Raw genomic sequence first — 17,485 nt, forward strand, 5'->3', positions numbered from 1 at the left:
TGAAATATACTCAGAGTCGAGAGTGGATTTTATGCTCTTTATTCAGCTCAGAGTGGTGAGGAGGAATGGAAGTTCCCCCAGAATGTCTGCTTTATATACATTATTTACACAATGGGCCCCACGAGATTGGCTAATTCTGGGATTCACCTGTAGGCCAATCTGGTTGCGCATTCACTTCCACCTGGAGCTGGATTGGGTGGCTCCTGTGGACCAATCAGACTGCTACATTCTGAATCCTATTCAATTCAGTACATAACACACTCCTAGCTCATTTATTATGTACCTCAGACATATTTTCCAGTGCCGCACACCCTTTGCTCCCCCTCACAGCTCTGCCTGACAAGCACCTGCTGTTCTTAGGCCAGGTATATTTGGAAAAGGGTGGGTGGGAAACTACCTTGCACGGCTGTCCTCCAGGGTACGCAGAAGTGGACTGAAAAGGGTCACTTGATGAACCCTGTCACCGGAGCCTCCATTAGCACACCATGTATCGATGCCACAGGTCGCTGGTATGACACTCAGCATGTTGCACTATAAGGTGTTCTGGCTTTTTGTCTTGCAGCATACAAATACCTAAATAAGCAAAAGTGAAAAGATATGGAGCACAACATTCCTCAGTTTACCATCCCGGCCCAATTTCTTATCAGCCTAGAGTTGTTTTGTTCAATTGGTGCATGTCTCTATGGTTGGAAAGGAACATTTTAAAAAGGAGGTTGCTGCCAGTTTCTTGTTTCTGTTCATAGTGGGAGATTGTGGGTTACAGAGCAGCCCTAACCTGGGTCTGGGATCCCCTAAGGGCAAATCAATGTGGCGGAGAAATTGTTGCCGGCGCTTTGTGCCTTCCTCAGTTCAACTGGCCCTGTTAAAACCAGGGAGTAAAACAGTAACTGTAATTAAATATCCATGTTCTTTTTGGGTCCTGTAGAAACTCCCCTTTACAATAACCATTCACACTGTGAGGGTCACTCATCTTCCCTTTCCACCCACCCCAAGACAATCTTATGTACTACATCAGATATGAAAGTCATATTAGTGTGGTTTTGGTCACTTTCCCCTTCAAAATGAGCAGGGACCTGACCATTTCACATTTATTTTGCAGAATTATAAATTGGTTCATAACTAAGTGTTATTGGAGCATTGTACAGCGAAAGATTAACTATAAAATTGTTTTGTTTTTATAATTATGCAGTTATTCCATGGAATGGCTGGGTCACACAAAAATTGTCTTTAATAGCTGCTTGCCTGATTTCAAGTGCTCACTCCAGAAGGCTGGAATTGCAACACTAAAAGCCCAGTTTTCTGCTGTATGCTACGCACACCTCGGAGGTACGCAACAGCGCCTCATCAGAGGACCACAGTTGTTGAGTGGGAACAGGGGGCATCTGCTTCTATGCATAACAAAGACACTCTGGCAAAAATGTGAAGAGTGTGGACTTGGCATATCATTTTATCAACTACAGAAGTATAATTCTAAGGTGGAGGGAATTGTCTAATAAATCTCTTAACAGCAAGGGGGCCTTCTGTTCAACTCATTCAACCCTCCTCGTTCAGTTCAGGAGCAATATGGATCTCTGAATCAGAGCATTCCCATGCAAATTGAATAAGAAATGCACTTCAGTCTAATCTACATCTCCCTCCAGCAGCGATTTCTGCCACAGATGCAAGAAGGCATTAAGAGGATATTAATTTAAAATCCATAGGAGTAAAGCATGTGTGTGTGAAAATCTCAATTGCTGCATTTTATTTTCTGTACATTGCGTTACAAATTCATGACACCTGTGGCTTTTAAATTATACCAAGGCATAGCCCCGGAATCCGTTTTACATGCCAGACCATGGGATGGCGAAGAAAAGTGTCTTTGAGCATGTGCACTGTGCTTTTTCCTCGTGACAGTAGTTTGAGTCCATGCACACGGATTAAAAGGGTGGAATGCCAGAGCTGATGGCATGCTATTGCAGCAAGCTTGCACCTCGGCACATCTCGGATTCCTTCCCACTGAGGTTGCAACCCTGTATACCAAGGGGGCAGGCCAGGGCAGACAGCATCACTCCCCTGAGCCCAGGGCTACGTACTCAGTAGTGGGCTAGGTCAAACACATAGAGTAAAAGCAAGCATTGAATTGAATTGAATTTATTAATACGGTCACAGACCAGCGTCAACACACACAATATCACAGATCATAAAAATATCAGAAATAGAAAAAACAATATGAGAATAACAAGGATTTAAATATAAAAATTAAAATTGATTATTAGCGTGCTCCCTGTAGTTAACATTTGGGGGTTTGGTCATTATGGGATACCACTTGCTTCCTGCGATTGATTGCAGACACACAGAATTTGGCTACATTTAATGTAGTCTTGGGATTCTTATCCTCTAGCAGTAGTTTTAAACTATGGAGTTCCGATTCTTTCCTGGACTTTTGCAAAACAGGTGTAATAAAAGTCAAATGTATATCCTCATAAAGACGGCAACGTAATAATACATGTAGAGCAGTTTCAACTTCCAACGAGCCACAAGGGCAGACCCGTGCTGTATATGGTTTACCCTCAAATCTGCCCTGAAGTAAGGCAGAAGGGAGAACGTTGAATCTGGCAAGAGTAAAAGACCGTCTGTATTTGGGTACCTGAAGACCTGACAGATAGTTAGCTGGAGAGAAACCTCTCCCATGGTCCCTTATTGCTGGGTGTTTGATCATTTCACTCATGTGGCATTGTAATTCTACGTCCCAGATACGCTGGCGAAAAAAGCAGGCATATGTGATATAAGTGGGGCATCAGGTTTTTTTTTTAAGGATGGCTTCCCCACCCTGCCCCATTGCACACAAACAAAGCTGCTACCTCAGTTCAGGGAATAAGGGGTCCTTGAAAAAATCTAAAGTTCTCATCTGATTAAGCCTAGGTGCTCTGTGAGCCTCACCACAAAAACTATCTTCATAATGACGCATAATCTACATGTCCAGTTCAGACAGCAGGTTCAGAAACATCTGCCATAAACATTACCAAACATGTCCAGCCTTCTCCCAAAGCTACTCATTGCAAGGCACAGTTTGTAATAAGAGAAGGGATTTATTGATTATTATTTTTATGAAAACAGTCCATTTGTGACCCATCAGCAAAGGATTAGTGCAAGGGAGAAGATCCAGCTTGCGTAGCATCTCCACCCAAGTGACTAAGCATGAAGGTAAAAGGAAGGTAAGCAGACAGGTGAGCTAAATGTCAGTGTGAGTAGAAGATGAATGATATTTAATCATTTGAGTTATTCATCAGCTGGAGGTGAAACAAGGGTATAGCAACCAGTGGCGTAGCGTGGGTTGTCAGCACCCGGGGCAAGGCAAGTAATTTGCGCCCCCTAACCCGTGGATTTGCGCCCCCTAACCCTAACCCCCAGATGTTGCGCCCGGTGCGGCCGGCCCCCCCTGCACCCCCCACGCTACGCCACTGATAGCAACTGTGGATCTGCAGGAGTACATCTTAGATGGGTAATCCTTTAGAAATCTGCAGTTCAGCTCCTTGGTTTCCAGAGAGGATCCTGTAAAAACTTGCAGCTCTCCTCTAGCAGAGAAGCCCTGAGTGGCTGCAGTAAACTTCAGTCAGGGACCTAAACTAAACCGAACTTTGGAAAAGGGAGGCAAATAAGTATATAGCTAAGCCCACAGTGCAGAACTAGCTGATGGGGAAGTCTACAGACAAAAAGTGTAAGCTTAGCTTTTAGTTTAAGCTCAGTGGAGTCTAGGGATGCATGAATCTCCTAATTCTGGTTTCTTTCAATTTCTTTTGCCTATTCTTAAGTCAACATCATTTTGTGATTCTTTTCGAATTCAAACTACTAACAGAATCTGAAACTGAATTTAAGCTTTTTCCTGTCACTGTGAATGGTAATTATTTTGCTGTCCACATGAGGGCACTATGCACTCTGAATTTTCCTTGGTCATCCTCTGGGCTCTTTCGTAATCTTGCCAATATCATCTGCTGACACAGCAGGTTGTTAACTGCCTTGTGTTCAGATACAGAGATTCACAATTTCATCTTGCGGGGAGAGCAACTATGAGTAATGCTTCCTATTTGCTCGTTATTGGCTTCTATCAGAAGTGGTGGCATAAGTAATGTGAAGTTTCGGGCATTCATTAGAAAGTTATCTGCCAATATTTTGGCTTGAAGTAAAACATCCTAGTTTTAAAATATTGTTGTTTGATGCTGTTTAGCATGGAGAGTGTATTCTGTATGTGGGGACTGGTTCGTAAAGGGTAAAGGGACCCCTGACCATTAGGTCCAGTCGTGGCCAACTCTGGGGTTGCGGCGCTCATCTCGCTTTATTGGCCGAGGGAGCCAGCGTACAGCTTCCGGGTCATGTGGCCAGCATGACTAAGCTGCTTCTGGTGAACCAAAGCAGCGCACGGAAACGCCGTTTACCTTCCCGCCGGAGTGGTACCTATTTATCTACTTGCACTTTGACGTGCTTTCGAACTGCTAGGTTGGCAGGAGCAGGGACCGAGCATCGGGAGCTCACCCCGTCGCAGGGATTTGAACTGCCGACCTTATGACCATACATACATATTAACAATGTAATAATTGCAGTTCATGCCAATACGTATAGTGCAGCAGAGTGTTGATCTCTAGGAGTGAAGAGACCTGGGTTCAAATCCCCATACAGACCATAAAGCTCACTGGCTGATCTTGAGCCAATCACCTCCCAGGGTGGTTGTGGGGATAAAAAGGGAAGGGAAAAGAGAAACTCGATCAAATATCAAACATTTGCCATAGATACAAGATTCCAGTAAGATTCAGCACAATAAAATAACTCGGAGGAGAAAAAACATATACATTAAACTGACCTCCCTCAATGGGATAAAAATGGCCTGTTATCTGTGAATGAGCAAATGGCGTACAGCGGAACAACCTCAGGGCCTATAAAGAGGGCAGTGGCAGCCGATGCTTTGCCTGACAGTTCTCCTGTTAGTGTGAAGTGCAGCTTGGCCACCCAGCCCTCCACTCCCAGGGAGCTGGGGGAGCGCAGGGTGAATCAAGGGTGACCCCAGAGCCTGTTGGAAACACGCCCGGGAAGGCCGCCAACTTCCCAAGACACGGGGGCATCTCTCTAGTGGTCCTCCCTGGCTGTAAATCTCTCTCAGTCCAGAGAGACCGGTAATAAGCGACCCCTCCCTCCTGAGAGGAGCACTTCTGGCATGTCATAGCAGAAGAAAGAGTCAATCATAGTTCTAAAACTACTTCATTTACAGTCTATATATGCAGAGAATCCATCAGCGTGTCTGTGCTCTTAGAACATCAGTCCAGAACAGCAACACAATCAGAAGTGAAACTAACTTTCAACAGTACAGTGGTACCTCGGGTTAAGTTCTTAATTCGTTCCGGAGGGCTGTACTTAACCTGAAACTGTTCTTAACCTGAAGCACCACTTTAGCTAATGGGGCCTCCTGCTGCTGCCGCCCCACCGGAGCACAATTTCTGTTCTCATCCTGAAGCAAAGTTCTTAACCTGAAGCACTATTTCTTGGTTAGCGGAGTCTGTAACCTGAAGCGTATGTAACCTGAAGTGTATGTAACCCGAGGTGCCACTGTACTGAGACTTCCTGTCTCACGCTCTCTTAGACACTCACATGATATACACAAAACATAGTGCTACTGCTGGAGCAGCAGGGATGGGTAAAAATCCTCACAGAGCCCACCTTGTCTGGGAATCCCTCCAAACTGGTCCTGCACAAAAAGTATCTCTTCGGAGTCACTTTGTGATAAGAGATCCTGTAATTGGTCAGGGGCGTAGGAAGGGGGGTGCAGCCCACCCCAGGTGTCACCATTGAGGGGGTGACAAAATGGCACACCGCGGGGGGCGGCACTTACCGTGGGGCCTCGCCTACGGCCCACCCAAGACACGCCTCTCTCCTGGGAGTGACGCAGTTGCTCAGGGCCCTGCGCTGCCTGAAATGGCAGCATGGGGCTTGTGTCCGCCAGGCGGACTCCGTGGGCAGCTCGCCGCAGCGCCCCTGTGCATGGATTGTCAGGAAATCTTGCCTCTCAGGAGAAACTGGCCACTCTCCAGGCACCCGGCTTGATCTCCTGTTGACCTCCCTGTCTGCATTCCCGAGCAGGATCCAGGCTAGGTCACGATCGGCGATCCTCCTCAAGCGTGAGGAGAACACACCACTCTTCCCTGCCCCCAGGCAGGGGAAAGAGATAGACAGAAATGTATTTACATGCCTTTATTTCTGTCTTTGCAGCGTTACAGAGAAACACGTCTGCTCTCTTCAAACTCCAACAGCAGAGAGACAAACTCCACCTCCTGTACTTCCTGTCCAGCTCATATTACACTCTGAGCTAATTCCGGTGCTTCGCACTGTGAATAGACTGTCCCTCTGTTTCCCACGGAACAGTCCCAACATTCCCATTATGTTTTGCTTTCATGCTAGCAGCTGCTCGTGGCCACATTTCTTCTATATCGTAACACGGATTACCACAGTGCCCCCATGTGATGCCCCACCCCCCTGCACGGATCACCCCACCCCTGTGGCTCCAGGTCCAACAGAAGCACAGTGAGACTCATTTTGGAACAGATGTTGAGTCATTCGCAACAGTGGGATCCTATTGTGGAGGGATCCTTCACAGTTGCTTGTGAGTTGGGAGGGGAGGGGATGGGAAGGGGGACAAGATATAGGCCACAACCCTATTACACACCAACCTGAAAGTAAATCGTATTGAATTTGCCATGGGACTGACTTCTAAGTGGACATGCATACAAGTGAGCCGTCAGTGAAGGCATGTAGTCCCAATTGTAATTTGATTGTTCCTGCTTTCCTACTAGAAAGCTTCCCAGCCTGTTTTCGCTCATTTTTTCTGCTGCTGAGTAGCATGCTTTTTAAGACACTAGATGGCTCCCTTTGGACGTTTTCACATACAGCTCCTTCCAGATTCTAGTGGGGAGAGGGCAAGGATTTTGCAAGCAACCAAAATATCCATCTGTACATGTGTTGATATAGCAGACAAAAATATCACACCACCAGTACCAAAATCTAACGTATCCAGAGCAAAGCAATTTCGTTCCATTCCTATTTTTTGCTGAAATTACGTATCACAAGCTCTCAAGAAAATCTAACAGAGAAATGAAATTCTGAAAGAAAATAAAGCAACATTTGCCACTTGAACTATTATTCTAGAGATGCAGGATTAGTGTGCAGTAACTAACTGAATACAGTGCGCACAGTATTCCTATGAAATTTACGGTGCAATCTTTTGCATATTTCTCCTGCACACATTTCTCCCAATATGCTCAATGGTACTTGTGTTCAGGCAAACATGCACAGGACTACAACCTTAGCTGCTTATTATTGCCATGTATATAGGGCACAATCCAGTCAAAATTAAATAGAGTTAAACATATATACAGTTCACTAAGGCCGAAGGGATTTTAAAATGCTTAATTCTCATTGAATTGAGCCCATTTAATGTGTGTGTGTGTGTGTGTGTGTGTGTGTGTGTGTGTGTGAATAATAGGCACACACAGTGTATAACAGGCACAGTGGCAAGAACAAAACTAACAACAGCAAGTCACTTTCAAAGCTGTAATAAGGCTGGAATTTTTCATTGTCACTTTCCAAAAGCAAATGATCTTTTGGTCACAAAACCCATTAATCATTTCTGCTACTTCATTCCCTGCAATGACTGCTGGTCTGGATAGGGCAGTTGTGCAATGGGCTCTCAGGTGCACTGTCACCACACCTGTCTTATATTCCCGCAAACCCTGAGCAAAAGTGAAACCTGGGAGCTCTGGGCAAGGACCTATGAGAGGAAGCAGAGAGCGCATCCAGTTTACTTGTCCGTCATCAAGAAAATAAAGAGGACATTTTCGTTCAAGGTCACATGCACACCATACATTGTGTCATGGGAAAAAACTTCCACTTCCCATGAGAAACACAGTAGGAGAGTTATTTGGCAAAGGCCAACAGCTGTTGAGGAAGACACCAAGGTGAATTCCAGCAGTGCATAGACTACACAGGGTTATACAGTGGTACCTCGGGTTACATACGCTTCAGGTTACAGACACCGCTAACCCAGAAATAGTACCTTGGGTTAAGAACTTTGCTTCAGGATGAAAACAGAAATCGTGCTCCGGTGGCGCGGCGGCAGCAGGAGGCCCCATTAGCTAAAGTGGTGCTTCAGGTTAAGAACAGTTTCAGGTTAAGAACGGACCTCCAGAACGAATTAAGTACTTAACCCGAGGTACCACTGTACAGAGGCATTTCCTCACCTTAGTTTGACGCAAGCGTAGAAGTTGAGTCACGTACACAATGATAACTGAAAAACAGGATACAGATAGGTAGCGGTGTTGGTCTGCCATAGTCAAAATAAAAAAATTCCTTCCAGTAGCACCTTAAAGACCAACTAAGTTAGTTCTTGGTATGAGCTTTCGTGTGCATGCACACTTCTTCTTCTTCTTCTGTCTGCCAATCTCCCATTCCCACCACCCTTCTGAGTAATACCCCTCCCCACCTTCTCACTATATAGAAGCATCTGGCAACTTTTGTTTCAGTGTATCTGAAGAAGGGCCTTATCTCTCACCACTTAACCTAACGGGTATGGGGGAAATTCTGCCAGGCTGTGACCAATTCCTTCACAGCTTATGGAACTCTTACACAACTTTAACAGTGATGGTTTTCCCCAAAGAATCCCGGGAACTGTAGTTTGTGAAAGGTGCTGAAAATTCTTAGGAGAGCACTCAAAGAACTGCAATTCCCAGCACCCTGAACAAACCCCACATAAAACTTTTGATAACAGAAGCATCTGGGGTTTTTTTAATAGCAGATATTATACTGGCCTAGAAAAGGGACCCGTGGGAGAGATGGAAGAATTGTAATAAGGTGGATTCATTTATCTTTCTACCAAAGCACAGTGCACAATCTACTACTGTTTTCTGCAAACAGCTGTTTAGCAAGGGAACGCATAAAGTTCTAATTTGCAGCCTGGAATTGTTTAATTGATGTAAAGAGGCTTTAGAGGACAGGGCTGAAAACTCAGAACCAACTTAACAAATAAAAGCGGCAAATGGCAACAATATGAATTGTACTGAAGACATGTGGGAAGCATTCAGAAGCATGACTGAAAGAGATTTAGGACAATAAGCTGACCGTGACATCACATAGAATCATAGAATCATAGAGTTGGAAGAGACCACAAGGGCCATCGAGTCCAACCCCCTGCCAAGCAGGAAACACCATCAGAGCACTCCTGACATATGGTTGTCAAGCTTCTGCTTAAAGACCTCCAAAGTAGGAGACTCCACCACACTCCTTGGCAGCAAATTCCACTGTCAAACAGCTCTTACTGTCAGGAAGTTCTTCCTAATGTTTAGGTGGAATCTTCTTTCTTGTAGTTTGGATCCATTGCTCCGTGTCCGCTTCTCTGGAGCAGCAGAAAACAACCTTTCTCCCTCCTCTATGTGACATCCTTTTATATATTTGAACATGGCTATCATATCACCCCTTAACCTCCTCTTCTCCAGGCTAAACATGCCCAGCTCCCTTAGCCGTTCCTCATAAGGCATCGTTTCCAGGCCTTTGGCCATTTTGGTTGCCCTCCTCTGGACACGTTCCAGTTTGTCAGTGTCCTTCTTGAACTGTGGTGCCCAGAACTGGACACAGTACTCCAGGTGAGGTCTGACCAGAGCAGAATACAGTGGCACTATTACTTCCCTTGATCTAGATGCTATACTCCTATTGATGTAGCCCAGAATTGCACTGGCTTTTTTAGCTGCCGCGTCACACTGTTGGCTCATGTCAAATTTGTGGTCAACCAAGACTCCTAGATCCATGATATTTTGTGCCATTTCATCATATGACACTATCAGGGATGAAATGGCACAAAATGCGGGTGCTGCTTTAGGATATTTGAACAGGAACATTATCTTGGATGCAGAAAGTTCCCTTGTATGTGTGCGCTTCAACTCGTGCTATAGGGGTACCTTCAGTTTCCCACTCCACCACCAGATCGCATGCCATTTCAGAGGTTCCCCAACTCTCTGGTGCTGCTTTTTATGGTTTCAAGGAAAGGAGGAGGTGGGACTCTGCCTAGCCTTGCACAAACAGAGTTCCACCCACGTTTTTCTGGACACAAGCCATTATTTATAAGATCTGAGAAGCTATAGCATCACTGCATACACAACTGGTAATCTCATGCTTGGAGTATGGCCAGGACCACCCTACCATTAGGCAGAGTGAGGCAACCACCTCAGGCAACTGCATCTTCTTGCTTCAAAGCCCCCAGCCCCTCTTTTCTGCTGCCGCATGGCCTCTCCTGAGCCCTCTAATCTGCACACAGTTGCAGGTGTGATGGAGGATGCTTACAATGTTGAAGTAAGATTCAACTGCCCATGCAGCTGGCTTCTGGAAGTGGACTATGGAGGGGTCACCATTATGTCTTCCACCTCAGGCAGTTTTGGGAAGCCCCCTGAGAATAGATGCTGATAGGTTGGCTCGTGTTTAGAAAGGGTAATAAAGAATCTAAGAGAATTCATAGATGGAAAGAAGTGACTACGCTTAGCCAGGAAATGAACATGAACCACAAATGCCAAACAATCAGAAAATGTTGGGAAGAAGCACATTTCCGCCTTAGATGCACTGACATATGATGAGCCATGGCTTTGTTTGGTTGAAATTGCACCCTACTGGCTTCAATAGCTATATTCCCATTGATTTGAACACCGTTGGATTGCATTCCTCAAGAGCAATTTGATAATGCAAAAAGCACCAAGGAAAGTTATAAATTTTCGCCCTTAAAGTTTTCATGTAATGGTTGACAGGTAACTTCCAGCATATATAGAACCTAATAAAACATTAAACATTTTTGAAAAAAATTCCCATACAGGGAAGACTTTCAGATGTCTTCTAAAGGTTGTATAGGTATTTATCTCCTTGGCTCAGGGGTTGCATAACTCTATACCCTCCAACATTTCTCCTAAGGAAAAGCGGGACATTCCAGAATTAAATCAAAATCTGCGACAGCTTCTGTAAATCTGGTACTGTCCCTGGAAAATAGGGACACTTGGAGGGTCTGTTGTAGATTGCTTCTTTGATTTCTCTCTGTTTCAGCTTGACTGATGATAGTGTGAATATCCATACAAGGAGCGACCGTGTGTGTGTGTGTGTGTGTGTGTGTGTGTGTGTGTGTGTGTTCAACCTGGCATGCTTCTGTGTCAAGAAAAAAGTGTGGCGGATCCTTATCGAAGAGATGTTGCTTGCAGATGACTCAGCCTTGACAGCACAGTCCAAGGAAACTCTACAGAGACTCATCAACCATTCTTCCCAAGTCTGCAGGGAGTTCAGCCTCACCATCAGCCTGATGAAGACCAACATATTAGGTCAGGACACTCCATTTATCAGCACATGCTTTGCCAAAAAGGCATAGGGGGATGCAATGCTAATGTCCAATACCAAGATGAAGGTCTATCAGGCTTGTGTGTTGAGCATGCTGCTTTATGGAAGTGAGTCGTGGGCACCCTACAACCATCAGGAGTGACGCCTCAACGCCTTCCACATGTGCTGTATCAGGATTTGGGGGATCACATGGCAGGACAGGATTCCAAATAAAGATGTCCTCTCTGTCAGGAGTGTGTGCAGGAGCCAGGCCCTGTGACCAGTAGGGCTTCGCAGGACTGGGGCCTTCCTAAGTTTGTTCTGGAGAGGCAAGGCGCAGCTGCACAGGTGAGGCTGCTTAGTAACTCGCTGCACCTGGTGGCAAGAGCCAGGAAGGAATATAAGGTCAGCGTTTCCCTTTGGCTCTTTGCCACAGCAACACGTTTCCTGCCTTGCTGCATTTGGCTTCTTGACTCCTGATCCTCTGACCTTGACTTTGTGACTCCTTGCTTCTCGACCCCCAGACCCTTGACTTTGTGACTCCTTGCTTCCTGTCCCTCGGATCCCTGGCTTCTGGACTCTCATTCCTGTTCCCACCCTGCCATCTTGCTGCCAGTCCCAACGTCCTCAGCCAGGACTTTGATCGCCCGTAGACTGGACCATGACACTCTCTCAAGACCATGTTACCAGCATGTTCACACTTCTGTCTCAGCGACGTCTACGCTGGTTTTGTCACTTCCACAGAATGGAAGGTGGCAGGATCCCCAAGGATCCGTGCTCTGTAGGGAGCTGGCTCCCAGCACCAGGCCAATTGGCAGACCAAATCTGTGTTACAAAGATGTCTGCAAACATGACATGAAGGCTGGCAACATCAACCTTGCCATGTAGGAATCCCTTGCAGACAACCGCAGTGCTTGCAAGACAGGCAGTGAAGTTGTGCATCCAGAGTAGTGACCAGAAGAGAAATGACCACTGGGAGGAGTGTAGATAAAGAAGACGCCACGGCGCATCTGCAGCAGCACAACCCAACACCATCATCTGCCCCAGCTGCAACAAAACATGTCTCTCCAGAATTTCGAAAAGACTCCAGAATTGTTGATCCTCTTAGGAAACAACCAAAATTGTTGAGCTTTTTTGGGGAACCTTTAAAGCTTTTTCCATCGCATTGCCACACATCTGGGTTTTCCTTGACATTTTGCCAATTCACCAAATACACCCCGACGCCATTTTTACACCCAAAAACCAGGACATGTCAGGAATTTTTGTGATGTACAGCAAGCCTATCCCATATCAGTTTCTACAGCCACAGCAGGCACTGCAACCATCCAACAGCTTGACCTCGCGCCCAAAGGCACACTCTTCCAATGGCCATTGGCCACCATGTACAACAAAAGAAAACCATGAACAGCATAACAAAACCCATCATTTTTCTATTTTTTCCTCAATACTTAGGAATTTTTCTTCTTTAAGAGTTCTTTGCTCCAGCATTCAGATAATGCAAACTGCTGTCTCTGCAGATACAACCTGAACATTTGCCTTACGTGGCATTTTCAATGGGAGTCATTCATATCTACTTTGACAGGCAATCTCTCTTCATTAAACAAATGAGTGCATGGACAGAGTCACCTGAATAAATTATTTAGTAAATGTTTTTTATTATTATTAGTATTTTCATAACCTCTCTAACCTGCCACAAGCCTGAATACATTGCCAAAAATTATGCTACATCTTTTCAAGTTGCAGGAAGCGGGCAATGTATTAAACTGCTGTGGTTAACCGGCTATCACAATCACTTCACTCCCATAAATGACTGCACCTTGAAACAGAAGCGCAACAAAACCCCAAACACATTAGCACTGGGACATACAAGATGGCTGTATCCGCTGGCAACAGGACTGCAGCTCAGTGGAAAGAGCATCAGCCTGTTCATGCAGAAAGTTGCAGTTCCCAGCATATCCAAGTGCAGCTGAAAGGCAACCCTGTGTGAAATCTTGCAGCATACTGCTGTCCGACCGTATGGACAATTCTGAGGTAGATGGAACTAATGGTCTGACTCGGGACTCTAAAGAGAAAGGATTTGATGAAAGTGGATCAAAGTTTGAATTAGAGATATTAAATGATGATTCTAAAATTTTGTCTAAAATGTATACAGTGGTACCTCGCAAGACGAATGCCTCGCAAGACAAAAAACTCGCTAGACGAAAGGTTTTTCCGTTTTCGATTTGCCTCGCAAGACAAATTTCCCTATAGGCTTGTTTCGCAAGACGAAAACGTCTCGCGACTTTGTTTCCTTTGTCTAAAAACAAAGACATGTTTTGTTTATAAAGTTAATTTATTTTCCCTTCAATTTTTGAACTGCTCTTTACAGTATGTGTGACTTTAAAGAGCAGTTAATAAACTGTTGTTGTACCAAATTTGGCTTTGTTTGGACTTTTTTTGACCATAGGAACGCATTAATTGATTTTCAATGCATTCCTATGGGATTTCGTGATTCGCAAGACGAAAAATTCGCTAGACGACAAAACTTGCGGAATGAATTAATTTCGTCTTGCGGGGCACCACTGTAAATTGTTGCTTGAATGGCATTTGAAGGACGAGGAGGTTAAGTCGGTTATGATTCATTGGTCCAAGGATTTTGGGTATAATATACAGCTCATTGATTGGGTAAAATTATGGAAAGAAGGTTTAAAATTTACTGCATGCAATGCTTTAAAAGAAAATGTGATGAAAATGATGTATAGATGGTATATTACACCTGTCCAGATAGCGAAAATGTATAAAGTCAGTAATAAATGTTGGAAATGTAAATAAAAAGAAGGAACATTTTATCACATGTGGTGGGAATGTAAAAAGGTGAAAAGCTTCTGGGAGATGATATATAATGAGATGAAAAAAATGTTGAAATATACATTTATAAAGAAACCAGAAACATTTTTACTAGGTATTGTTGGGAGTGATATAAATAGAAATGAATGTAAGTTCTTTTTATATGCAATAACAGCAGCAAGAATACTATTGGCCCAAAAATGGAATTAGGAAGAATTACCGACGATTGAAGAATGGAGGATGAAATTAATGGACTATGCAGAACTAGATAAACTAACAGGAAGGATTCGAAATCGAAATCGAAACCAGAAATTCACGGAAGACTGGAGTAAATTTACGAACTATTTAAAAAGTATTTGTGAAGATCAGATGATGTTTGTAAGTTTGCAAGAAGTTTTGTGAGGAGTATTACTGGAAGTATTGGAAAAAGTGGATAAGAGGAAGGATGATTTGTTAAGAGATGTAAAGGCAATATAAAGTTAAGAAATGCATAAGAAGTGGTTAAAACGGTGGCTCATCAGAGGTGCTGATGGAAGTCAAAAAAGATTGTATAAGTCATAAGTTTTGTGGTACATTTTATAATTTATATGTTAAAATCAATAAAAATTATATATATATAAAAGGAACTAATGGTCTGACTCAGTACAAAGTTGCTTCTTGTGTACTCTGAGGAAGAAACCATACATATCATTCAATCTGTGGCTGCCTCCTTCTCTGAAATACCTGACTTTACTGTAAATCCCACTTCTCCCCCTAAGTTAGCTTACTGCCACCGTGTGTGGTTAAGACTGAACTGGTAGTTTGGTCAACTTCCGTGCGTGAAATGAGGGGAGGAACATCGCCATCTTAGGCTTCACCTCAGGCAGCAATAGGTCTCGGGACAAGCTTGCAGAGAAAGTACTTAACACTTACAGATTGAACCACATCAGGGGTTGTCAACCTTTCAGGGACAATGGGCACGTTTGGTATTTTGGAAAAGTGCCACAGGCACCAGTCCCAAAATGGCTGCCATCAGGGTACAGCCTAAGACAAAATGGCTGCCATAAGAGCAGAAAAAATAAACAGGGCCAAATGGTTCCCCCATCCTCCACCTCCTTCAGCAGGGAAAACGTGCCTATATATATATAGGGTTGGGAAATCGACAAAAAATAGGCAAAGAGTGATACTCAAACACGCAATTCCTGGTTCTGTTTGCAAAAACCCAGACATTTTGCCAATTTCCCAAAATTCCCAGCTGGGAGCTGATTTCGCCATTGGAATCCCGGACATGTCCAGGGGGGAAACAGACATATGGCAACCCTACTAAATTAACCACACTATGCTTGCTCAGAAAGAGAAGCTTTTTATGCCTCTCCTCTTTTCGGAATGGATGTGTCAGTGTCCAATCTCAGCATCCGGTGAAAAAAGGATGATTGTTCAATGTAGAAAAGGCTGAGACAGTTGAAACAGGAAGAGCAGACAATTTCTCATTCATGGTGGATATTTGAGAAGGTATCTGGCGAAGACCTTTCACAGGTGCCATACTGACAGACACCACATTGGCAACCCCTGTACTAGATGGAGTGATGCAACCTCTCTCCAACCCAAAAGTCTCCCATGACAAACATTTAATATATGCACCTACTATATTCCCCACCTGAGCTCTAAGCAGCATACAATCCCAAAAGGGACAAGATGCACTAAGGTGATGAAAAGAATGAGATTCTGTAAAGCTATGAATAAAAACCATGCTGGAAAAATCTGTTTCATGAAATCACTGTTCTTCATCTGCACAGATATAGGCATTTTTGGCATGGGGTTGGGTTGATAATGCAAAAGAAAACTATCAAATTTTACTAATCCATCAGGGATAAAATTGTCACTTCTAAGGGAGAGAAAACTTAACATTTGGGCAGACTGAAAAGGCGTCTAGTGAGAGCCTCTTCATTAATGTGTATTGTGAATTCAGTTCATACCGATGTTTAGAATTAAAGCACAGCTATTTTTAAAACTGATATCTAAGACAAAAATATCTCTCAAATAATTGTCCAGTTCTCTTTATATAGTGCAAATATGATTGGTGCACATAGTTCACAACTATGTAATTTTAGAAACTCTGGGAAATAGGTCTTTATAGGTTTAAAATATGATTGTATAAAAGCCAGAAGTTGATTCTGAAACATATTGTCAGTCTTCTGGCATGCTGCTGACTTTGCTTCTCAAATGAGCATGACAGCAAGTATCCTCTGCACATGGGTACTTTGGGTTTCCAGGAGTCGTTATTTAATATATTTCTCATAGCGTGTTAGTGTGCTCCAGAACACAGCTTGGAAATTAGGGCTCCGGTTGATAGTCCTCATTCAACCTTCTCCAGCAGGCAGGCTGTTTCTGCCTTGGCCATTAGCAAATTGTGCAAACAAAGAAAGCCCTTCTTTGATGGAGTGAGACAACAGCACAAAACAAATTGAATTTCCCTGACAACATATTGTTAGACAATAAGCCCACATGTCACGGGAGTTTTTAGGATGTGATTGATGACTTAATGGTTGTCTGATGTCATAAGGCAACTGGCCCCCCCAAAGACTGCTCTGAAGCTCTCGCCACCACTCAGGGTAGGGTAATACCATGATGGTGAGATCCTAAGCGCTTCCTATTGTGCTAATCTTGTTAGAAACAGGAAAGAAGGTATTCCATAAACCCTCTTTGACCAAGACCTTGATTTCTTCTGCAAAATGTTGCTTCACTTTGCAAACAAATTTGAGCAAACTCATAACGTGCCATATGGGTGTGCATGAATATTTATGTGTGGAGATGAGCGCTCTCACTTTTGTTGCTGCCTTATTAGAATTCTGCATAAAAGTTTGACAGCCTAGCTGGCAGCTGAGAGATTAGTCAATCAATTGTATTAATATTAAAGTTTTTATTTGGTGTGGGAGGCAGATTCAGAAACCACATCGTCTCCTCTCCCACATGAAATTCTAGTCACTGGTTTTATTAATGGGAAGATGCATTAGCTTTGACTTGGTTGTTTCGAAAATTTGTTTTCTTCAGCTCTCTATTCTAGACTCTCGTCTCAAATATCAACTTGTTTCTCATCTCCATTCTTAAATTTCTTTTCTAAACCTCATGAACGCTATTCCAGAGAAGAATCAGCAGTGGATGGAAAACTTAGTGAGTCCTACTTAGGTTCCACCCCCACCCCCCCAACCCCGCTGCATGCAAAAATCAACTTCTGTTTCCATTTTTAGCCAGAAGGCACAGAATCCCTAGAATAGGGGTGGCCAATATGGTGCCTTTGATATAATCAACCCTAGCCAGCACG

Source organism: Podarcis liolepis (genome assembly GCF_965112155.1).
Source record: "Podarcis liolepis genome assembly, chromosome: 4".
In the NCBI taxonomy this organism is placed as follows: domain Eukaryota; kingdom Metazoa; phylum Chordata; class Lepidosauria; order Squamata; family Lacertidae; genus Podarcis; species Podarcis liolepis.